Consider the following 21718-nt stretch of genomic DNA (forward strand, 5'->3'; position numbering starts at 1 on the left):
AAAATTCTTTTTGTGAAAGTTGGGTGGTATTGGGTGACCTTAGAAAGAAGAGAAGCCAGTAGCTTCACGTACAACTAGTCAGAAGAAAGTTTTAATTTTGGAGTCTCTCATCATAATTTGTCCTTGATAGAAGGCTCTGGTAGAATTATTACTCTGTAATTTGCAGTAAACATGATCAGCAGCAGAGGAATCTCTGAAACCACCATCACCCTCCACTCATGTAAGAAAACCCAAGCTGGCTAGGAAAAGCAAACATCTGCGAAACAGATTTTTCTGCTGCATCCTCCTAAGCTGTGTTTTGTACCAGCATTAAGCAAACCACATGAACTTGATGTTATGTAACCTCATAAAAATGCAAGAAATAACACATCTCACCCATGTAGAAGTGGTGGCAAGCACCAGTTAAACCTCTCTTAAATGGAAGTTTAAATCCTTGTGCTGGCTGTCAAGGATCTGCTCTGTGTCCCATCGTTGACTCACTGACAATAAAGCACGCTGACTGCAAGGTGACACTTTTAAAGGTTCATTAGATCATCCTTCAGGGACCTATTTCAGCCTGGTCTTAAATAAATGAATGTTCATCAGGCCAGTGAAACAAATAGGTTTTTCCTCATTGGCCAACTTCCAATTTTATATTGCCTTTATCCCTTGAATCTTCTGCAATATGTCTGAGATGTGGAGGAAGATTTTTGTGACAGGATGCCAAGCACAGCTGTGAAGGAACTGTGAAGCAATGGACTGGTTTCAGTGTGGCTGCTGAAGGGAAAGGGCAGGGGTCTTGTTATTTCCATGTAAAACCCATGCCAGGGAGCAGGAAGGTTAGGATTAGGGACTGACAAAGCTGAAGTTTTGTGAAATCATCTTAGCCGCAGTGGAACTTTTCAGGCTCAGTTTCTCTCCCTGAGGTTTGTGATGCACAGACTATGGGGGTTGTGTCAGCTGAGTTGACTGCAGGCCAAGGATGTGATGCAGGTGCAGGAGGCAGCACGTTGCCAGCAGCAAGGACTGCAAAGGGTCACTGGGCTGGGTTTGTGGAACAGATGGCATTTACAACAACAAATGGGTGGCTGGGCTAAATATCTCTGACAAAATAATTTGGGTGAAAGGATGAGTTGGATAGCTTTGTGAAATAACTGGAAAAAATAAGAAATCAAAGCACACAGCCACCTCTCCAGGATACATTAACGAGCTCCTGTACTTGCCAGGGAAATTGCCCATGGAGCCAAGTTTATGTAAATAGTTATATCTTTTTATGTTGCCAAAGGCTGGGGGGAAAAGCAACCCGGTTTAAGGAGTGCAATTGAAGAGGAACTGCTGGAATTACCATCACTGAACTTGCTGAGTTTCGGACAATGTTCTGAGGGCCGCAGGTGATGCTTGGGGTGTCCTGTGCAGGGGCGGGAGGTGGACTTGGTGATATGTCTCCCAACCCAGGATATTCTGTAATTCTGATCCTGACTGAGTAAAATACTCCGAGCAGAGTCCCTGCAGGATAGAAAGGAACCAGGAGAGGTGGGCATGCAGCACCTGTGGAGCAGCACAGATCTTTGGAGTGTCTGAACCCAGCACTGCTGGCTCAGAAGTGGTGACAAGGACCCCAAAAGGCAGAGAACAACACGTCCAGATGGATGGCTGGGTGAATCTGGTCCTCTTGGCCACAGGAGGAAACCCTTCCTCCCCACAAATGAGGTATTTTAAACCCCTCCATCCCTTTTCTCTCATTTCTACGCACATCCCTCCATGTCCAGGATTTTCAGGGACCTGGGAAAGGCATTTAAATGCCTAAATACTCATTTAAATACCTGATCTGCAGACATTGTCCTTGAATTGCAAATGGGCAAGGATTGTTTGCATAGCTGCTGGGTAGGAAACAGACATCAGGAGCATTATTTTGTTCAGGATATTGCTTGTAGCTCACTTAAATATAGAGTTTTACCAAAAATAAGGGGGAGGGCAGCTCAGTGAGTTTGGAGATAAACAGATGAAAACATGAAGCTTCTGTGGGGAATTTTTCCTGGAAATCTTTAATAAGCTGATGTGTTCTAAGTAGCCAAGAGAATTCCCTTCCTTGCCCCAAATGGAGAAGTGTACAGGTGTTTAAGGGCTCTGCCCAAAGGATAGAAAGGGGGAATTGTTTAAGCAGACAGATGTTAGAGGGGTAGCAGAGCAGAGAGAACAGAAAGAATAAGAAAGAAGTGAAGACACAGATAGAAACAGGGGAAAAATATATATATAAATAAAAAATAGATAAGGAAAATATTTATAGACAAAACTATGGCAACAAATAAAATAGGCTAGAACCAGAGTAGTAATAATATGTCTGGTAAAATAATGCATGATGTCCAATCAAAGGAAAAAGAATGACTGAAAGAATTAAAGGTGCGTGAAGAGGAAATTTAGAATTTCTTGGCTTGAAACATAGGAAAACCCCCTAAGATTTATCACTTTTATGCAGCAGTAATGTGCCTATCAAATTCTATGTGATGATAATGAAAATTCCAAGTGATAAACCTGATTTATATTTCTGTTTTCCTGTACTGCCAGCCAGTTAAGGTCTTGCAGCTTTTTGGCACAACTCAGCTGAATTCTGTCTCCTGCATAGAGAAATAAAAGTACCTCTGCCCTGAAAGCATGAAAAAAATTGAAAGAAAAAAAAAAAGCATGAATATTAAGAAGAAGTAAAAAGGGAAAAAAGTAGAAATAACTTGTGGCTTAACTATGTTTCAGCTGCACAGTATTGATAAATTATGATAATTGCAATAATGCAATTATTATCAATTAATCCAATATAAAGCATTTAATGTTATGAGTGACAGGAAGCAATTGCATGATTTCAAATATTTAGTATCAAGAGGGGAAATACTTTGTGCCTTTTACTCTCTCTGGTGCCAGGTATCTAAAATTTTACAATTGGAGATTAAGCAGTAAGGCAGCATTTCAAGGGATTTTTGAATATGGATTATCCTGTCAACATCATTGTCCAAATTTTGTGACAGCTGGATAATTTCTGATACACCTGAACTGTGTTTTATATATCAAGCATGAAATGAACCTTTTGTGGAGGCATTCTATTGCAATGTTTGCTTCGCTTTTTCATTATTAAATTCATATTCATTTACATTTTCCAGTTAGAGCCAGGTGAGAGGCAGAATTGCCAAAATACATAAAAGTATGGGTTCTTCTGGTATTTTTGGCCTCATTTGTCCTATTTTGGCACTTCAGCTCAGCTGTAATGGATTTACATTTCTGTCCTTTAACATTTCTGTGGTTTTTCTCCCAATTTGCAATCCTTCTACATTTTGGACCACTTGTTCCTCTCTCAGGATTTGTCCCTTTCTGATTGGCTTTCCTGCCACAGCATCTCACATTACATACAACACGAACATCTAATAAATACCAATTCACTACAAAAATATATACAGGGAGAGAAAAAAAAAAATCATTCCTGCCATAGTTTCCTGCGTGTCCCCTGGGTGACTCTCACCCCCTCCCCAGCAGCTCAGATCTGATGGAGCACTCTCACAGAAGGATTCCTTTTAAACCCCAGCTGTTTATTTTGGCACGTTCCAGGAGCAGGGATCTGGTGCTTAGGAGAGGAAGGAGTAACCACATCACAGGGCTGAGCAAAGGGCTGCCAGCTGTGCTGCAGGGCAGCCCTGCAAGGCAACCCCTGGCCTTGCCTCCACTTGTGCCTGCAGTTTACCTTGAGAGCTCTCCTGGAGCTAAGGCTGAGCAACAGCATTAATAACAACCAAAAATATATATAGAATATCTTCTAAATGTTATCCTGACGATTCAAGGAAAGATTGGTGAACAGTACTTTAAGAAATTTCAGTATTTAAGTGATATCAAAAGATATCAAAAGATAATCAAAAGACTTTTTAGCCTGGTCTATGCTGAATCCTTTTGGCTCAGCACTCCACATTCTGTATTTTTCATGTAAAGTAAACAGGGAAATTTGTTCTTTATTATTAATTTGCTAGTATGCTTAAGAATTTCAAGGCAGAAGCAAAGGGAAGAAGGCTGTGGAAGTGTTGGTAATTTTCTTGGTTCAAATTCTCCACATATTCCATTTTTAACGTGTTAAAATGTCTATATATCATATACATATATATATATACAGAAAGAATTACTGGTGCTGGCTGGGTTACAAAACTGGATTTTAATAAAACAAATTTTAGAAGCCTAAATCTGAGAGCAGTCTAGATCTTGAAAATTATACAGAATTGTGAGGGAAACAAAACCCTTAAGCATATGCTGTGTGTCAGATAATCTGGTTTGGATGGACCAGGGACATTGTGAAAATATCTACAAAGACATCACTGGAAATGCTTACAAAAATTGCAGTTGATCTTAGAATACAATCTGAGGGGGTTTTAAAAATTAGTTCCTTGAGCTGCTGCAGTGGAAGTGCCATCTATAATGAACATTCTCCAAGGTGCACAGAAGTTACAGGGAGTCAGTGCCTTCTTCTCGTTTTCTATATTTCTGTATTCCCCTGTTTACCTCTCACTATGGGTTTTACTCTCCAGGCTGTAAACATGGTTTGTTGCTCCATTTGCACACAATGATTGGGATATAACCTGGAATTTTTCTCTTTATAGTCTCTGATTTAGAGAATTATAATCTCTGATTTATTCTCTCAAAGATCTGATCTTTTCATGAGTATCAGTGTCATTCCTTTGAGTCTTGGCAGCACCATTTCCAACTGCATCTTTGCAAAGATAATTTTCCAAAAGAGTAAGAGTAATATAATTTCCAGTTTGTTTCCCAGCCCAGTTTGCTGCCTTGGGTGAGGTGCAGGATGTTTGATGCCCTCAACCCAGACACAGATTTTGGAAAGAAGCTCTGAGCTCAAGCAGACAAATGCCCTTGTGGCCTTTGGATCCAGCAAACCAAACCAAAGCATCTCAGGGGCACCTTCTGGCAAGTGGCAGATTTTGTTTTGGAGCTGTACCAAACACTCCTTTTGCTGGGTTCTATTCATTTCAAACAGTGAAGCTGCTTCAGAGTTTATTTAGCAATTTCTGTTATGCTTGTACAACACGTGTTCATGCTGATGTGGAGGCAGCAGGATTGCATTTCACTTTAATTCACAAGTGTTTTTCTAAGCCTTGTTTTAGCACACAGGGAGTCCTCACACTCTTCAGTGCTGCTCTGCTCCTCAGTGAGCAAAACTGGTTCTTCCAGACTGCCCAGGTTATCACATCCAGGGTTATGTCGTGTCAGGAACAGGCTGTGGAGGATTTTGAGCCCAGAGGCAAACCTGAATTTGTGGTCTCAGCCAGCTGTGTCACACACTGCCACAAAGGCAACAGAAACAAATGTCCTGTAGGCACAGTGCCTGACATTCTAAACACTTGGCAGAGATTTAATTAACCAAAATTACCAACAAACTTATCTGCTTTTGCTTTACTTGAGTCTATGAAAGTATCTAAAGGAAAGAGAGGCTTCTAACCAGTGAGGGGTTTTTATTTCTGAGGGTAATTGTTAAATTTATCTCACTGTCAGTGGGACAGGAGGAGACAGCCTCAAGCTGTGCCAGGGGAGGTTCAGGGTGACAGATATATAGATATGGATATATGACAATAGATGATATTTTTTATCAAGATGTCTTTGCTTAAACAAAGTGTGTAAGTCTTAAGATTTTCTGGGAAGCAGAGATCACATATCACACACCTGTTTTGTTGCCTGGATTACTTTGAGACTTCTTAAGCACCTTCTCATTTGGAAAGGCTGGGTGGCAAGTCAGAAACTGTGTATATTCCATGTAGGTCTACATTCTGGATGCAATGGTATTGCCAACACCAAAGACTGATGAAGTTCAAAAATAGTCTTTACCATTAATGATATATTTCAGGTTTTTTAATGCTGACAGCTAAATCCAACAGGCTGTTGGTGATTAAGGCATTGTCAGGTGTGCTGACCAGTCTTCCTGGCTTGTATTCAGCTGCTGCCTATCACCTTGTTCCCAAATTTTAAAACATTTTGGATCTCCTTTCCATATTTAACAGCACCAAGTACATTGGGGCCCACATCCATAACTGGAGTTCACGAGCACTTTGGTAATTCAAATAGTGCTAATAACAAGAAATTACACATTTTCAGCGCTGGTGGAAAAACATAAGGACACCACATGTGTCCCAGGCCCCAGGAAAATGTTGACTCCACAGTGATTGTAACCCCCAGAAGTGATTAATTGCTAATGAGAAATGTTTGTACACGAGCAGTGCCACTGAAGTGCAGCACAGTGTACAGACACTTGTACACAAATGTTCCCGATTGCTGACAGCATCGACATCTCCTGCTGCAGCCTGCTCTTCCAGAGCTGGGTTCCCCCTCTCAGTGACACTTGGGGAGCAGCAGATTCCATCCAGGTTCTCACCCTGTTGGCTTTTGAGCCCTGAAATTCCCCCTGACGATGCTCCTTGCCCGAGAGCTTCCTCCTGCAGCAAACAAAGTAATCAGATTTCAGGAGGGCTGGGTTGTTGCACACTTCCATGTAGCTCTTGGAGGAGCCTCCTAAAGGAAATAGAAGTCTGTAACAAGCTCCAAATTCCCTTCAGGGCCCCTGGTTCTCTGATTTAATCTTGACAGAGTCAAGACTTTCAGCCATTCTTCAGACAGAAATAGGCTGTGGCATCAAATTCCCTGCAAGGACTTTGTACTGATTTCTAGTCCAGCTAAATAGATTTTCTCCCACCTTTTATGAGCTTCCTCTCATATCAGCAGTACTGAAAATTGAATGTCACATAAGTGATAGCTGACACTTGGAGGAATAATTTAAATTAATTCCATGCTCTCAATGAAGCGTTTTGTCTCTAGGATTGAAATTTATGTTTCAACAGCCAAAATGGAGGAAGCCTGGTGCTAAATTGTTCTGCTCAGTAATTTTTGATTATTGATTAAATAGAATAGCTTTCCTACGTGTAACTCAAACTCTATTTTGCTTTCTTGCAAATTCCCAAGAGACATATGCTGGCATTTTTTCATTATACACAGGGAAGTTACATTAAATTCAGGCCACATTTTTTTTTCTGGAAAACAAAATTGCATCAATTTTTTTTTTCTATTAATAGTTCTTCAGCATTTGTGTGTTATGTAAGCTTCATATGTCCTTAAACCTGCTCCCTGGAGGTTATCCAGGAGATGGCATCTCAGAATACTTTCCAAGATTTCTCAGTTAAAAAGAAAGGCTGGGTTTTTTTCTCCTAACCCCAGTTTAAGGATGCAAACCTTAACCAGCACATCCTCAGATGATATCAGAGTCATGGCACCATCATCTTGGTGAAGGAGCCCAATTAAAATGTTTTGTCATGCTCCATACTCCTAATTATTTCCTCCTACCTTCATTAGGAGCTCAGTGAGGAAAGGTAGGGAAGAGTTTCACCTTTCTGCAAACTCAGGTTAAGGTCATTTAATGGTGTGCAGCTTTTTCTTGACATGGTTTGAAATTTTTCTAAGTCTGAAAGTAAAAAGATGAAAGAAGAGATGGAGATAGGACAGATTTGTGTTCTCACATCTGGGATAGCAACAGGTTTACTCTAAATGAAATGCCTATAACCAGGATGTCATTAACAATCCAATAGTGTTAAAACTGACAAGATATTGGTATTTATATTATTTTCCCTAATTTATATGCTTCTCTTTCAGAATGTTTCTACTTACACACCTTTCTTTTTTATATATACATTTTTTTTAATTAATGTGTTCAATTATTTCAAGGCCGCCATTTGTGGGATGCTCTAAGTTGTTTTGGTCTAGGTCAGTAATGTCAGGATGACTGCAGAGGTCTGACAAGGAACCTGAAAATCCCATTAGGGTGACCATAATGGTTGAGGCTTCTTCCCAAACTCTGGAAGAAATTTCTTTGCTACTGTGGTGTGCCCATAAAACTTGGCTGTTACACTTAGAATAGTGACAGGAAGCTGTGAAAAAAATTGTAATTTGAACTGCTGTTTTCTTCATATTCAACTAGAATCAAGTAGCCTGCTAGGGGTGGAGACAGATACCTTTATGTACTTTAAAAAGCTACAGTCAGGTTTGCTTTGAGTTAAATCAAGAGCTATATGATCTCAAGAAGATGTGAGATGCTTACCAGGGCTTGCCTGAAGCCTTTGGGGATTGAGTTTTACCCCATTTATTCCATTAAAAAGCACTTTACTGTCAGCTGTTAAATTTGTCAGAAGAGAAATTGCTCAGTGGCAAACTTTAAGTAGATTTATCACTGACTCATCAGATCTCCTCTGGTGTGTTTTTTTAATCCCCATTGATAGCTTCTTTTCTTTCTAAATCAGAAGACAAAAAATATTCCAAACCCAGCAGGTAGGACAGTTTTTTATTTTTATATTAATTTTAACAGAAGGTTTCATTGAAAGTAAGATAATTCAGTGGTCAACAGGCAAAGTCACTCGTCATATAACTAAAATACCAAGGGGTTTTAAACTCACTGCTTCCTTCTGCAAAGGTAGGATGAATCAAAAAAGTGTTTTTAATGGATGAAAAAATTGGCATGCATGACTTGCTTTTTATTATGAACATATGTGGCAAGTGCTGGAGGAGAGGAGGGTGCAATGCTTATAAAAGGTGCTCATTTCCAAATAAACACTTCCTTGTTAGGAGAAATCATCTGCAGGTGGACCATCAGAAAGCAGAGAGTCAGAATGCAGAATGAGGTAAAATATGTCTGGATGATCATTCCTGTGGATTGAAAAAAGTATTTTGGATACGTAGAATCTCCTTTTCTTCACTCACTGCCCATGGGCAGGTTGTGATTTCCTCAGATTAATTCCTCAGATGAATTCCATGTTATTTTGTTTAGGTTTTTGAAATGTTTTGGATTGAACCTGAGTCCTTTTTTTCAGCAGTTAGTAGAAAGAATGTTCATTTGCTTCATATTCATTGGAGCAAGTCAGAAATATTTTTGACAGAAATACTTTTTTGAGTAAATATAGAAAGTGCTTTTATTGGTAAATAAATCATCAAGGTGGAACTTCCATGCTTTTTCATGGCCTTAAGATAGTTGCCAAGTCTTCAGTAATGAAATGCACCATGCAATTGGAAACATTTCATTCCAAATAATACCTGTAGAATATATTGTTAATTTTTTCTATTAGGCAGCAAGTCTAGGAGTTTTTGATTGGAAATGAGTTCTAAGGTTTAGTTTATGTGAAGTGCTGAGTTTCATTGGGAAAGGGGTCATTTAGCCTGGTCTGTTGGAAAGAAATACATACAAAAGATCCACTTATTACCTGAAACATCTAGGACAGAAAAATCAGGAGATATCCCACAAAGATTTTTCTGATGCTTCCTAAAAGGTCAAAGCTATGAAAATATTCGCACTGTATATTTAAATCTAATTAATTTTCACAACCACATTCAATTATCTAATGCTTGTTAAGGCTTAAATTACTATTTCTAAGAGGATCACCCGTCCAATTTTTAATTTACCTTTGGTGAGACAAAAAACGGGACAAAGAAATGTTTTCTTCTTTTCTTGTGGTAAGTTTGCCTGCTGTCATATGAAAAAAGGGTTTTGGGCAAAGGCTCAAGAAAGCTGGTGAACAGACTTGGTATTTTTAGACTGTGAGTGTTAATGCAACTGCAAAACAATGCACTATACAAGTCACTAAATAGGACACAGACATTGGAATACACAAATTACCCAAAAAGGGGATCAAGGAGATCAAAAATGAATTTGACAGATGATTCTGGAGAGGAAATTAAGTATTTTAGTGAGACAAAAATAGACTAGAATAAGCATTTGGAAACAGTGAAACTACTACAGTGTTTGCTTGCAAATTCCCTGCAGGGCTGCCTTGGAATGAAGCAGGATTTGTGTTTTTTCTGTTCTGAACCTCTGCAGGTACCTGTTCCTCAGGTCAGCAGAGACCAGACTCAGGTGGTTTCTCACATTAGAAGAGATTTCATGGCTCCGGGAGGTTTCTCTCATGAGACTTTTAAAGTTTCAGCTCCCTCCCAGGCTCCAACTGAAGAATTCCTTCAGAGTACCTGGATTATGCTTTGCTTTTAGGCTGCCTCTTAAGGGCCTAAGAGAATGAATTAAAAATTAGTTTAAAACTTCCTTGCCAGTAGTATTACCTGGTTGTGAGTTAGTAGGTCAGTCAAACTCGGATTGGAAAATAGTTGAATTGTTTGTGGAATTAAAGACACTCATTCTTTATGTTTAAAGGAATAAATGGGAATTCTGCAATTACTTTGAGACAATGTAACCAAGCTTAGAAATTCCATCCACTTGGAACCTCCTGTGACTCTTCAGTTCTTGTAGTGTAAACAGATATTCCATTTGTCTATTATTTTTGATGTTACAATGGGGTAATTATGAAAGTTATGGGTTCATTTTCCACCTTGGGCATTATTATTTGTTTTACAGGATTATAGGATGGTTTGAGTTGGAAGGGAGCTCAGAAATCAAACCACTACTGAATACCCACAGTCATGTGTGAAATTTACTTGTGTTTTCTTGTATATGGAGGACATCACCAACAACAAAAAGGTAAGTATTTGATATTTTAAAAAGAGAAAAGCATTAAAGTAAATGCTGCCTTGAACATTTAGGCAGTGAAGAAGTTACAGTGTGATAGAGTATGAGAAAGGAATAGCACAGGAAAGGGATGGCATGGGGATGCTTTAAATGGCATTTCATTTATCCAGATTCTCTAAACTATGAGCTTTAAGGTGGATCCAAGTTTAATTTTAGAAATCAAATGCTATAACTAGAAGCACTCGAGGGCTGGAGAGGGGGAGGACAGGAGAGGGAATTGCTTCTGGAGTGCACTGCAAATAGCTCTTTGGATAAACAGTATGGTAACAATTAGCCAGTGGTCCTTTTTTATTTTGCTGGATTTTGAAAACCATAAAAATAGATTATGAATAAGCCTGGTGTAAGCCAAAAGTTACATTGCAACAGCTGCAACATCCTACCAATAGTAATTTTATCAGACCTATTCACAACTTGCTGCTAATATCTCATAGGTGGTAAGGACACAGCTCGGATTCCTCCTTCAGGCATGAATTCTCCTGTGATATTTTCAGCTTCCACCTTCTATTTCCAGCATTTACATCTTAATAGAAGGAAAGTTGCATGGAAGCAATTCATTTAACAAAGCAATAAATTAAGTCCTGGTGCACATCCTTTATTGTTTCAAGATACATGGAGCTTTCAGAGACCTTTGGAAACAAAGCCTTGTTCATGGGATTTTCTTAGGAATTTTTGGTTTGTAAGCCATACAAATCACCTATCAAGAGCATTTCCATTCTTTTATGAAAAGTGTCTTCAAAAGGCTGATCCTTGGAAATTGTATAACTGTTTTTAGCAATGCTGACAGGTACCTTGTTGATGTCTGGTTTATTGATTAGCACCTTATCTGCCTGCATGTTAATTAGTGTTCACTTCAGTATTACATCCAAATAATTGTCAGATTTTGGAGGGTTTGTTTATTTCCTGTGGTTTTTTGGTACCCACAGTTTATACATCTTTAATGTCAAATTAGTGCCTATGGAAACTACTTGAATTGCTAAATAGAAGAACAGAATTAATATATTGAATGCTAAAGAAAAGAACTCCAGGGTATTTAATTTGAAATAGGTTAGGCTAAAATCAGTTTTATTAGTTAGTATTTGGAAAATCAAACTGTTAACATTGTAGTCTTCAAATATGGGTTTATTTTTTTAAGATGGCATAATCTGGGACTTATTTTAAGCAGCATAGTGAAGTTCTTTCATTTTCTAGTATTTAATGATTGAATTGGGATTGCTCTCTGGTGATTCTTGAAAACTATTTGTCCCCACCTTGGCCATATCAACAAGGTGATATGTGCAGCCTCAGACCTGGCACGTTCTGCTTCTACATGACTGCATTTTCCTTTTTGTGTGCTTTAAAAACTCTTATAACCAACCTGTTCTTGGTCACTGCCAGGGATCCAGGGGCAGCCACAGCTTCCTGGGCACCCTGTGCCAGGGCCTGCCCACCCTCACAGGGAGGAATTTCTTCCTAATACATTTTTACTTATTTATACACACTCACAAGCAGCATGTCACAGCCATCATAAACCTGTCACGGGTTCATCATTCTTCAGCATTTTTCCATGGACTTCTGAGTGAAGTCCTTTTAGGATAGCAAGGATATGTATCTGATTAATCTTGTGGTTTGGTTTGGGGTTTTCTGGGGTCTTGGTTGGATGGGTTTTTCTCTTTCCTAAGTAACAGTGGGGGCAAATTGCTTTTCATACATTCTCTGCTTTAAATGCAAGGGAGATTTCTGGAGGGATATGGTTGGTACCTGCAATTCCAGCCCAAGCTTTTTGCCAAACTTCCAGCATTCCTGATGAATTGCAAATGAGGGAGGGAACCCTTGAAACAGATCTGTGACTTGTGGTATAATTGACTCAAGGCAGCCTCCTGGAAACTGTTTTTGGTTGCTCTTCTTCAGCTGTTTCATGAGCACATGGGCCAAGCATTTTAAGATATTTAGGAGTGAGAGGGCCATTTCATTTGGATCTTCCCCTTCTATAGGGACACTTCTTGTCTTACATCTTTGTCAAATTAACAAAACTGGATATAGCTGAATCTTGTAAAAGGACAAGTGTTCAGAAAGTAAGGGCAGAGCAGAAAACTTTTTAGGCTTCTAAGGAAATAGAGGACTGATAAAAAAGGTGTCCAGCTATTTTTCCTGGGTTTGAGGAGTGGGGATGCATTTGCTTTGTAGGCAAAGGTATGAAAGGACATGAAGAACACCCTGACTGTAGCAGATACCAAAAACAGCCCGTTGGGCTCTGTGTGCATTTTCAGGGCAGCTTCTTGAGGAGTCAAAACCATCAGTGGACAACGTTTGACAGCCTCCCTGCCCAAGCTGAGTCCTTGGAGTAGCTGTTCATGGTAAATATTATCAACATTGGTTAATTTTTATGTAATGCTTGCTTTATCAGCAAGGAACAGCAGGAAGGAAGTACAATTACATTGAGACAATATAATTGCTTTCTGTGGCTGGGGGGAATTTGCTAACACCATATCTGCAGTGAGGACAGGGCTGCTGAGGGAACTGCTTATGCCTTTGTTTCCTTCTGAACATGCTGATGGTTTTAATTTTCATCACATAGCTGCTCACTTTCTCCCCTCTGGATTCTCTTTGTGAGGATCCAGGGAGCGAGGTTCTGGCTGGAATTTTATTTCTGCAGGCAGACCTTGCTCACTGAGTGTTGTCTCTCCAAACCTTTGTTGTTCCCAGGCTCTGATTTTCAGTCCATGATGTTAAATACCTCCATGAGGAAATTGGGCAATGCCAGTGCTTAGCTGGGTCTCAGTCCCAGAAACCTCAGAGCCCCATGAAGGCTGCTTTGATGATGCTCTCAGCTTTTTCTCTTCTCACCAAAGCAGACAGAGGTGCCAGTCTCAGAGTTCCCTGCTGTCTCAGAGAAGTTCATTCTCAGCCTAATTGTCTAAGGCTTGTAATAATTTAATAGTTTTTAAAAATGTAGCACAAAGCCTGCATGATAGTGTCTCCTTAGAAGTCTTAATGAACTTGGATGAAGATTACTTGTTTGCTTTCTCTGTGGAAAGACACAAAAAAATTTGATTTTATTTGTCTTCCACAAAGCTATTAGGTCTGTACCTACAGGATGGCAGCCTTAATATTCAGACAAATGGGAAAAGAGAAATAATTTTGACTTCCAGTAATTACAGTGGAACTTAGACACAAAGTTTCTGCATGTGTGCCATTGTCAATGATTAAACATTCATCTTTCCAATTCCTGTGAGATATTCAATTCCTACTGAGTATAAATATCTCCTGAAGTTCTAGAAAGAACAAAATTTTTGCTACAACAAACACCAGAAGGAGCTTTTCAGTTCCTCTCATGGCTGGCAATGTTGCTTGTCCTGTTTTGCATTCCTTCCCAGTTTAAAAAGTTTTTTCTTTGTCGTTTCTGATGTGTTACAGTTTCCAGACTCTATTCAAAATACCATTTGCACACTTAAATCCACTTCAACAACTGCTTGTAGACAGACTGAAGGAAAGTGCAACAGGAAAAACAATCCATGCTGTCATCAGAATGCCTTTCCAAAACTTTGAGAAACAGCAGAGATCTTGCTGGAAGCAAAGGTGCTCTGCTTGAAATGTAATCATTATTTTCCCCTTCAGCTTTCTTTTTGCTTTTCTCTTTATAGACAGTAACCTCCACTGCACCTTCAGCCACCACTACATCTATATAAAATTAATCTTCTAATGAGTTTGTACCAAAAAAAGTGAGGATAAAAGCATGGAAGCAGGAGGTGGGATTTAGGCCAGTGTAGCCTATTGAATTTTTTAGCACTCTATTATTTTTGTCTACTGAGTCCTCCCAGCCCCACCAATGTGTCAAGATTTATTTGTCCTGCAGTAGCTGCAATCAGGGCTGGCAGACTGTACACGGAGGTGAGGCTCAAAGAGACCTTCAGGATTTTCTGACCTAACCCTCCCCTCAGCACTACCACAATCACCCCTAAACCCCAATGTCACATCCAGAGGGATTTGAAAGGACTCTCAGCAGGCAGACAGAAGTGCTTGTGTCGAGATGCTGAATTGGCCTACAAACACATGGATTAGCCTAAGTGCTTCTGGTGCCACTGCTGGAAACTTGGAAGTGGCAATTGGAAAGTCACCTCTAATGATGTAAAAGGTAAAGGAATTCAGTTCAAGATCCTAAGAGAAGCAGCTCTGCAAGTTCAGCACACACAGGGTTTTGTAGGCAAATCAAAGGCACATATTTGTGTTGCTGACACCAACTCTAAACTCATGTACCTTAGTTTATTCTTACTTTAAAGTCTTAGTTTAGTTTTGTCACAGATGAAATTGCAGCTGCTTGGATATCGCTGCTTCAGGGTAAGCAAAAATCTAAGAGAGTCCTGTTGTCTTACTATTGAAATTAGAGATTGGTATGTAGTGAGGATCTTAGAAGCCAAACTGAACAGGATGTCCATGAAATTAATGTGACCTGTCAGGAGGAGAAACTCATAAGAGGCAGAGGATCCTCCTCTGGGAAGGGGAATATCTAAGTCTTGACTGTCTGTATCACTGAGAGAGGAGGAATGTGAAGAAGTTGGAGACTGGAATAGGGCTGGGTTTGTTTCTGGTGTCAAACCTGGCTCTGGGTGGAAGGGACCTCAGGGAGCCTGAGGATGTGGCACTCCTGGGGTTGTCTGATGTCTGGGTCCTGGGGTTCCTCATTTTCAACACTTGGTAATCAAAGAGTCTCCCTTTAATCAGAGCTTTGCACCTCATCGAGCAGCTCTGAAGCAAACATAAATTCTCTTTCCTTGCAGTCTCATTTCTTGCATCATTAACCTATTTGCTCTTCACTTAATGAACTTCTCTGAACTTTTTCAATCTCTGAACCAACTTCTCTGGACTTTTTATATCTCAAAACTGACTTCTCTGAACAAACCCTTTTTTTGATGGAATTTCTTTTCTTATGGGACAGACAAAAGTCTTTCACTTTTTTTCCATTCAGTCCCTTAGTGGAAAAAAAGTGAAAGATTTTTTGTTCAGTACAAGATTTTTACAAGCCTCAAATATTTTTGGGGGTCTTATCTGAGTATTTTGCCCATTTTTTAAGGAATTAGGTTTCAGTGCCGGAGATCATTGAGGATTCATTCCAGTGGATTTCCACTGTTAAGTAAAGTCATTTACATGAGAGGAGCTTTCAGAGCTTTTTGTTGTTGTTTGAACTTCTCATGCAAAACATGACATAAAACCTAACAAAGGGAGCAGATTGTTTACGACTGTCGCTTTATTTATTATTAGCCTAACATTGCTTTTGATTTATTTTGTGCAACAAAAATAACAGCTTTCTGTGCTAGAGACAATTAATTTTATGCTCTGGAAGATCTGGTGCATGTTTGCAACATCTGAATCCATTTCACAGTGACAGATTCAAATGTCACAAAGTCAAAAGCTGCCACATAGAAGATGAAAATTATAAATATCAAGGGCATGTTTGTCACTTCTCTTATCTAAGTTAGCATTCCAGAAGACTTCTCAGCCATAAGCATTGGCTAGCTTTTCCTTTTTGCTCTTTTCTTGGTGAAAGCAGCACTCTGTATCTTCATCTATGCTTAATTTCCGTAGCCGCTTACTGCTGCTCTGAAATACTACCTGAAATGCTACCTGAAAGGAGAACTTTTAGGAAAGGTCTTTAAAATTATTTTGTAACAGCATGTTATATTTTTCTTATGGTTAATGTTAATGGCTTGAATTGAAAAAAAACTCTTGTCAGGAATTCCTTTAACGTTGCATGAATTAAATCTTATACCAAACTCTAATTTAATTTTAATTTTCAAGCATTTAATTCTTCCATATCTCCACATGGTCTTCATTATGACAATAGGGCTTGATTAATGAGATCCAACATGTTGATTCTGAGACTATAAAAATGCACATCAAATTTTCCAAGAAATTGATTGCCTTATTTTGGTCCATTTTTCAAAAGTGATAAACAGTTTGTCTCAGTTCTGGATACAACCTTGTGGTCACCAGGTTTTTCTGGACAGCAGCGTTGGAACATCTCGTGCTCTTACGTTGTGATTTCTCAGCAGAATGCTGGTAGGTTTGAAGTTTTGCTGGACAAACTCGAGAGAAACCAATGAATCATCACTTGAGTGGTGGCTGTGTCTCCTTGGCTACACACAGGGCTAAACCTGACCTCAGTTTTTCTCAGCTGGGCTGGGGGAAGAGTCCTCATGCAGCAGAACTTTATCTGCACTGAACAGATTTTGCCAGACACTCCTTATCCTGCAGTTGCAAACCAGTTGCTTAGAAATGACACGAGCTGGAATGACATAATGGAATATTCTCCTTAAAACTGGAATATTCAGCCAGAAGAACTGGCTGTGGAACTGCCTGGCTCACCTGCCTGTCTTTTGAACGCGTGCCTGCTCCAAAACTGCATGGATTAAAGAGCAGAAAGTGCCTTTGCTCCTTTGCAACTTGATAGGAACACCATTCCAGGAGTGAATTAGCACAGCTGCTGATCCCTCCACCTCATGCAGCAGCTCCATCCCAGGGAGCCTCTCCACAGGGCTGGGTGTTCCAGGCATGACATCACTGGAAATGGTGCCAGATTAAATTACACATGGGCAGATGGAGAGCACAGGATTCAGCAGATTCTTGACACGAGCACAGTCTTTGTGTTTTTTGCATCTATGGATTCAAAGCTATGTTTTCAACTAAATTTGCAAGCAGTTGTTCCCACATGCAAGGAATCTTCCTCTTAGGGTTTCATATTTACCAGAGGTAAAGCCAACAGCTCTGTGGAGGACCTATTTCCTATCAGGATTGCATCCATCCTTACCTGTGTGTGCAAACACAGCCCCTAAAATACATTTTTTCCAGGAGAATATATCCTCTTTATACTGTTGCATGGGGGTCTTGTTGCTCACCTGTAAGCAAGAGCATCAAGAAAGTAATTTTAAAGTGTTTCACAGCAATCTGGTTTTGTGAGGCTGCAGAGTTTTCACTCAAATTTTTAGTTAAGTTTGGACTTTGAGTAACATCTTGGATTTCCAGTTACACCTTGGACTTCCCTCTCAGGCTGTGCTAGTGAAGGGGAGGTGAAGAATTCCTGTGCCTGAGAAAATTGATTCCAAAATTCCAGGCATCTTCACAATGACACTGTGTTTGTATTCACTTCTGTCGAAGCACCTGGTCAGCCTCTCCTAAAAATACCAGCCAGCAGAGAAGCACAACTGAACCTCCACCCACTGCTCCTCACACTGCGAGATTTGGGCTAAATAGAGCACAGGAACATTTCTAGGGAGAGAACAGGATCCTGTTTGGGGCTTTGGCAAGGCAAGGGGTGCCAGGAAAACATTTTGTGTTGCCCACACCTTTGTACCTGAACTGGACCTGATGCCATCAGGCCTCAAGCTTTGTGAGAGAATGGTTAAACAACCAGAGAGAAGCACTTGGGCATCCAGCCAGCATCAGATCCCAGCAGGAAAACAATTGGAGCTGCCACATCATCCTTGACCAGTGCAGCTGATGAGAAAAAAAAGGAATCAGTTTTGCACTGCAAACTTTCTTCTCTTCTTCCTTTCACTGTAATCCTTTCTTGGCAGCAAAGTGAAGCAAAATAGATGAGGAAGATTATGAATTATGCTGTGTCCAGCAAGTTCTGCCACTTAATAGCTCCACTGGAATGGCAGGTCAAAGGAAAATGTGGATGCATATTGCCTATACTGGGTCTGTGGCCTTTACTGTCCCAAGAAACACAAACATTTAGGGAACAGCATTTACTGGGCATTTGGACAAATCCAAGTCAGCTGTTCAGAAGGGACAAAATGTTATGCACCGACCATAAATAACAACTCTCCACAGTGAAGCTGAGCCTTCAGAGATGAGATATGTTACAGTAAGAACTGAAAAACGAGAAAAAAAAACCTCCACAACCAACCAAATAAGCAACCAGCAAGAAAAAAACCCAGCCAAATGAAAATAAAAAAACCCACCTATCTTAAGATTTAATTTTCACTGCCATGGAAGGGAAGTTTTGCCCTATAAACAACTTCTTTGGATTTTTCTAAGTGCAGTTGCCACTGTGGGATTGCAATTAGGCAAAGGAATCCAGAATACTAAAAATCTTTGGCCACAGTTTTTAAGCCTGAGTTAAAAGCAACTGATTATAGCTTTCCTCTTCTTTCCAGCCCAGAGTCAAGTTAGCAATAACAAATAAGGGTGAATCTAGTGCAAGCTAAGTAACTGAAATGCTCTTCCCTTACCTCATGTTGACTTACTTTTCTATCCCCATCCAGATTCAGATTTCTAAATAAGTTTTTAAAATAAACAGGAACAGCTCAGTGGTTTGGCAATAGACAGAAGGATGGTGAGGAAACTGCTTTAGTCCAGTAGTAGAGATATTGCCACTTTACTCTATGGTTCCTCCTTTTGTTTAGCAGGGAGCACCTTGGAGAATTCCCACAGACACTGGAGAAGCAAAGCAAAGGTTTCCAAACATCAGTCCACATGGAGTTTGCATATCTTTAAGGATCAACCCTACTCTGAAAGCCAGGAAAAAGAAAAGAATCACAGTTTTCAGAGTGAGGGTAAGAATACAGTGTGGTCTGCAAGAAATGCGGAAAGCTGGCAAGGGCATGGTGAGCCAACAAAAAACTTTAAATCTTCAAAGCACCCAACAGTCTTGATGACACTTCCCAGGGCAGTGTTCAAGGTAAATCTTTACTCAGAATGGCAGATTTCTGTCTGGTTCTGTTTCCTTCTCTTGTTAAAGCTCAGCTTCAGCTTAAATGTGTAACAGCAGGTCTAGAATGGCCAAAGGTTTTTGTCTTTCTCTTAGCTGAAGCTTATTGAAGAACACAAATCTATCTAACCAGATGTGGAATACTTTCTCAGTATAGATATAAAGGAATGGGATGCTTCCAAATCTTTCCCCATTGTTTCTCCATTTCATACTTTTTGACTGGACATTTCTTTGAATTTTCACCTCTCTTAAGCTGAGTAATCTGTCACTGCAGGTGCATTTTTCCCACTTGTCAAAATCAGTTTAGTTGTCAACTCCAGAATATCTTTTCTATCTCTAGAGTTAGCCTTGAATGGTATTAGAGCTTGTCACATCCTATTTCTGTTTTTTCTAAAAAGGGAGGGCAATCAAGTCAGCAGAGTCAAGTGTGAGGTCCATGGAATGATGCTCCAAGTGGGAATTTTCAAGAGCAGCTGGGATATCATTGAGCAGCTGCTGTTTCACTTCTTGGAGGGCACCACAGGACAGGATGCCACAGCTACTCACATCTCTGGGTAAGAATATTCTAGGTTTTCTTTTTTTCTTCATTTATCACATTGCTGCAGTTCTGTGTAAGTTGAGCATGCCATTACCTGTTTAGCTTTGGCAGTTGATCCCTCAATTTTCTTTCTTCTTTTTTTTTTCTCCTCTGAAATCTCTTCATTTGCCTCCTCCCAAAAATAAAACTTCCAGAAATGGACCCAGTGTTTTTTAGGAGAGGCTTTCAGCTGGTGTGAACCTATATGGGTCTGTAAAATTCTATGAGGATTTCCTCTGGTTCAACATCAGCACCCTAAATGGCAACTCTGCTTATTAAAGCGAGTTAATGACATCACACTTTTGGTTTGTGATTTTCCTGCAAGAGTAGTCAAGTCTTGTTCTGCCTTTTTGGATGCTATTTTACTTTGTTTGCTAATGAGCAATTTGCTGTTTTATGTCTGAAGACTTTTAGCATCCAGTTTTCTGTTCCCATTCTGTTGTGTGTGTTTTAGATTATATGAACACACAGCACTCTCTCACTTCAGCTGAATATAAAACTGAATCACCCTGGCTGGGAAATACGGGGTTTAATTAAGGGAAAATATTTTGCAAGTTAAAAGAAGCTTTGTGAATCCTAAAGATGTTCCAGGGTTTCACAAGCACTAAACCACATTGGATTTTACTTGCCTTTGATCCTGAAACCTTTTAAAAGATAAATTAGGGATATTTTGATGTCTTTAAAGGCAGGAGGCCAGATACTACTTAGCCCTTGTGGCGGAATGAAAGATGGAAGGAACAACTGCCAGGATTGGTGTTGTCTTTCTTTAGTTGAAGCATCACCTCATGGGTTTTAAGTCTGAAAAGTCAAGGCATGGCCCTGCCAGCTCCTGAGGGGGCTGTGAGGGTGGGCAGGCCCTGGCACAGGTGCCCAGAGCAGCTGTGGCTGCCCCTGCATCCCTGGCAGTGCCCAAGGCCAGGCTGGACAGGGCTTGGAGCCACCTGGGACAGTGGAAGGTGTCCTTACCCATGGCAGGGGTGGAATGGGATGAGCTGTAAGGCCCCTTCCAGCCCAGACCATGATTCCATCCTGTGATGATTTCACTCCTTCAGAAGTGAAATGCTGCAGCTCCAGTCGCCAGGGTTTCCTGCCCCACAGTTCTGGGGGTTCCTGAGGAAGCTCATGCAGAGCTCAGCCATTCCTGCAGCTCTCAGAACACACAAGGAGGACATTTGACTGACACACCTGGCACATCACAGAAGGAAAATGTGCCTTTCTGAGCTGTGCTACTGGAAACCAACTTAAAATGAAAGCTATTGGTGCAGGTGGAGGTTTCCTTTCCCATTTAATGAGCACTTTTGCAGACTGGCCTCACCCTGCATGCAAACAATGGATTCCCTTCTAAACACAGAGCATCTCTCCCTGCTGCTAACAACTTCCAGCTCTGCCAAAGCCAGAGAGCAGTGGAAGTGTGCAGGAGGAAGCTGAGGCCTACCAAGAACAATTTTAATTCCTATTTTTACAATCCACTCCAAATATTTTAAGAGTTTGAGTCAACAGCCTGGTGTGAACGCTCAGGGGGCCAAGTTAAACATCAAGGAATCCTACAGGTTTCACAATTAGAAAAAGAAGAAATAGTTTTTAAAATTACAACAGTAGAGTACTTCAAGATAAGTATACATCACTAATAAGCCTTCCATGATGCAAATCAATTTGACCTGCATTTAAAATTGATTTTTTTTTTTTTACTTATACATGTGTCATTCATTTTCATTCTGATCTCTGGGGTATTATTCAGAAGGATTCTGGTTTTTTTCATCTCTCCCAAAGTATGCTGTAAGAATAATGCATTTAATCACAGTCCCTCACCTGGTTTACCTTATTCCTTTCATAAACGGAGCTGGCAGAACAAATCAGCATTTAAAACTATATCTGCAAAAGATGTGAGACT

The 21718-nt window shown here is 40.1% G+C and overlaps 1 long non-coding RNA gene across 10 annotated transcripts in view; it reads left to right on the top strand.

Annotated features, from left to right (window-relative positions):
• Positions 1 to 1164: 1164 nt before the first annotated feature.
• LOC134415266 (uncharacterized) overlaps positions 1165 to 21718 on the top strand; it is an 85028-nt gene continuing 64474 nt past the window's right edge. For 9 of the 10 annotated variants that reach the window (XR_010026995.1, XR_010026998.1, XR_010026996.1 and 6 more), the window contains exons 1-4: positions 1165 to 1689; positions 10394 to 10516; positions 12811 to 12897; positions 19649 to 19804. This is a non-coding gene — a long non-coding RNA (uncharacterized LOC134415266). Of the gene's footprint in view, positions 1690 to 10393; positions 10517 to 12810; positions 12898 to 18954; positions 19221 to 19648; positions 19805 to 21718 lie in introns of those variants that run through there. The other variant, XR_010027002.1, reaches the window with a different exon arrangement.

Source organism: Melospiza melodia, chromosome 2, assembly GCF_035770615.1.
Source record: "Melospiza melodia melodia isolate bMelMel2 chromosome 2, bMelMel2.pri, whole genome shotgun sequence".
Classification (NCBI taxonomy): Eukaryota; Metazoa; Chordata; class Aves; order Passeriformes; family Passerellidae; genus Melospiza; species Melospiza melodia.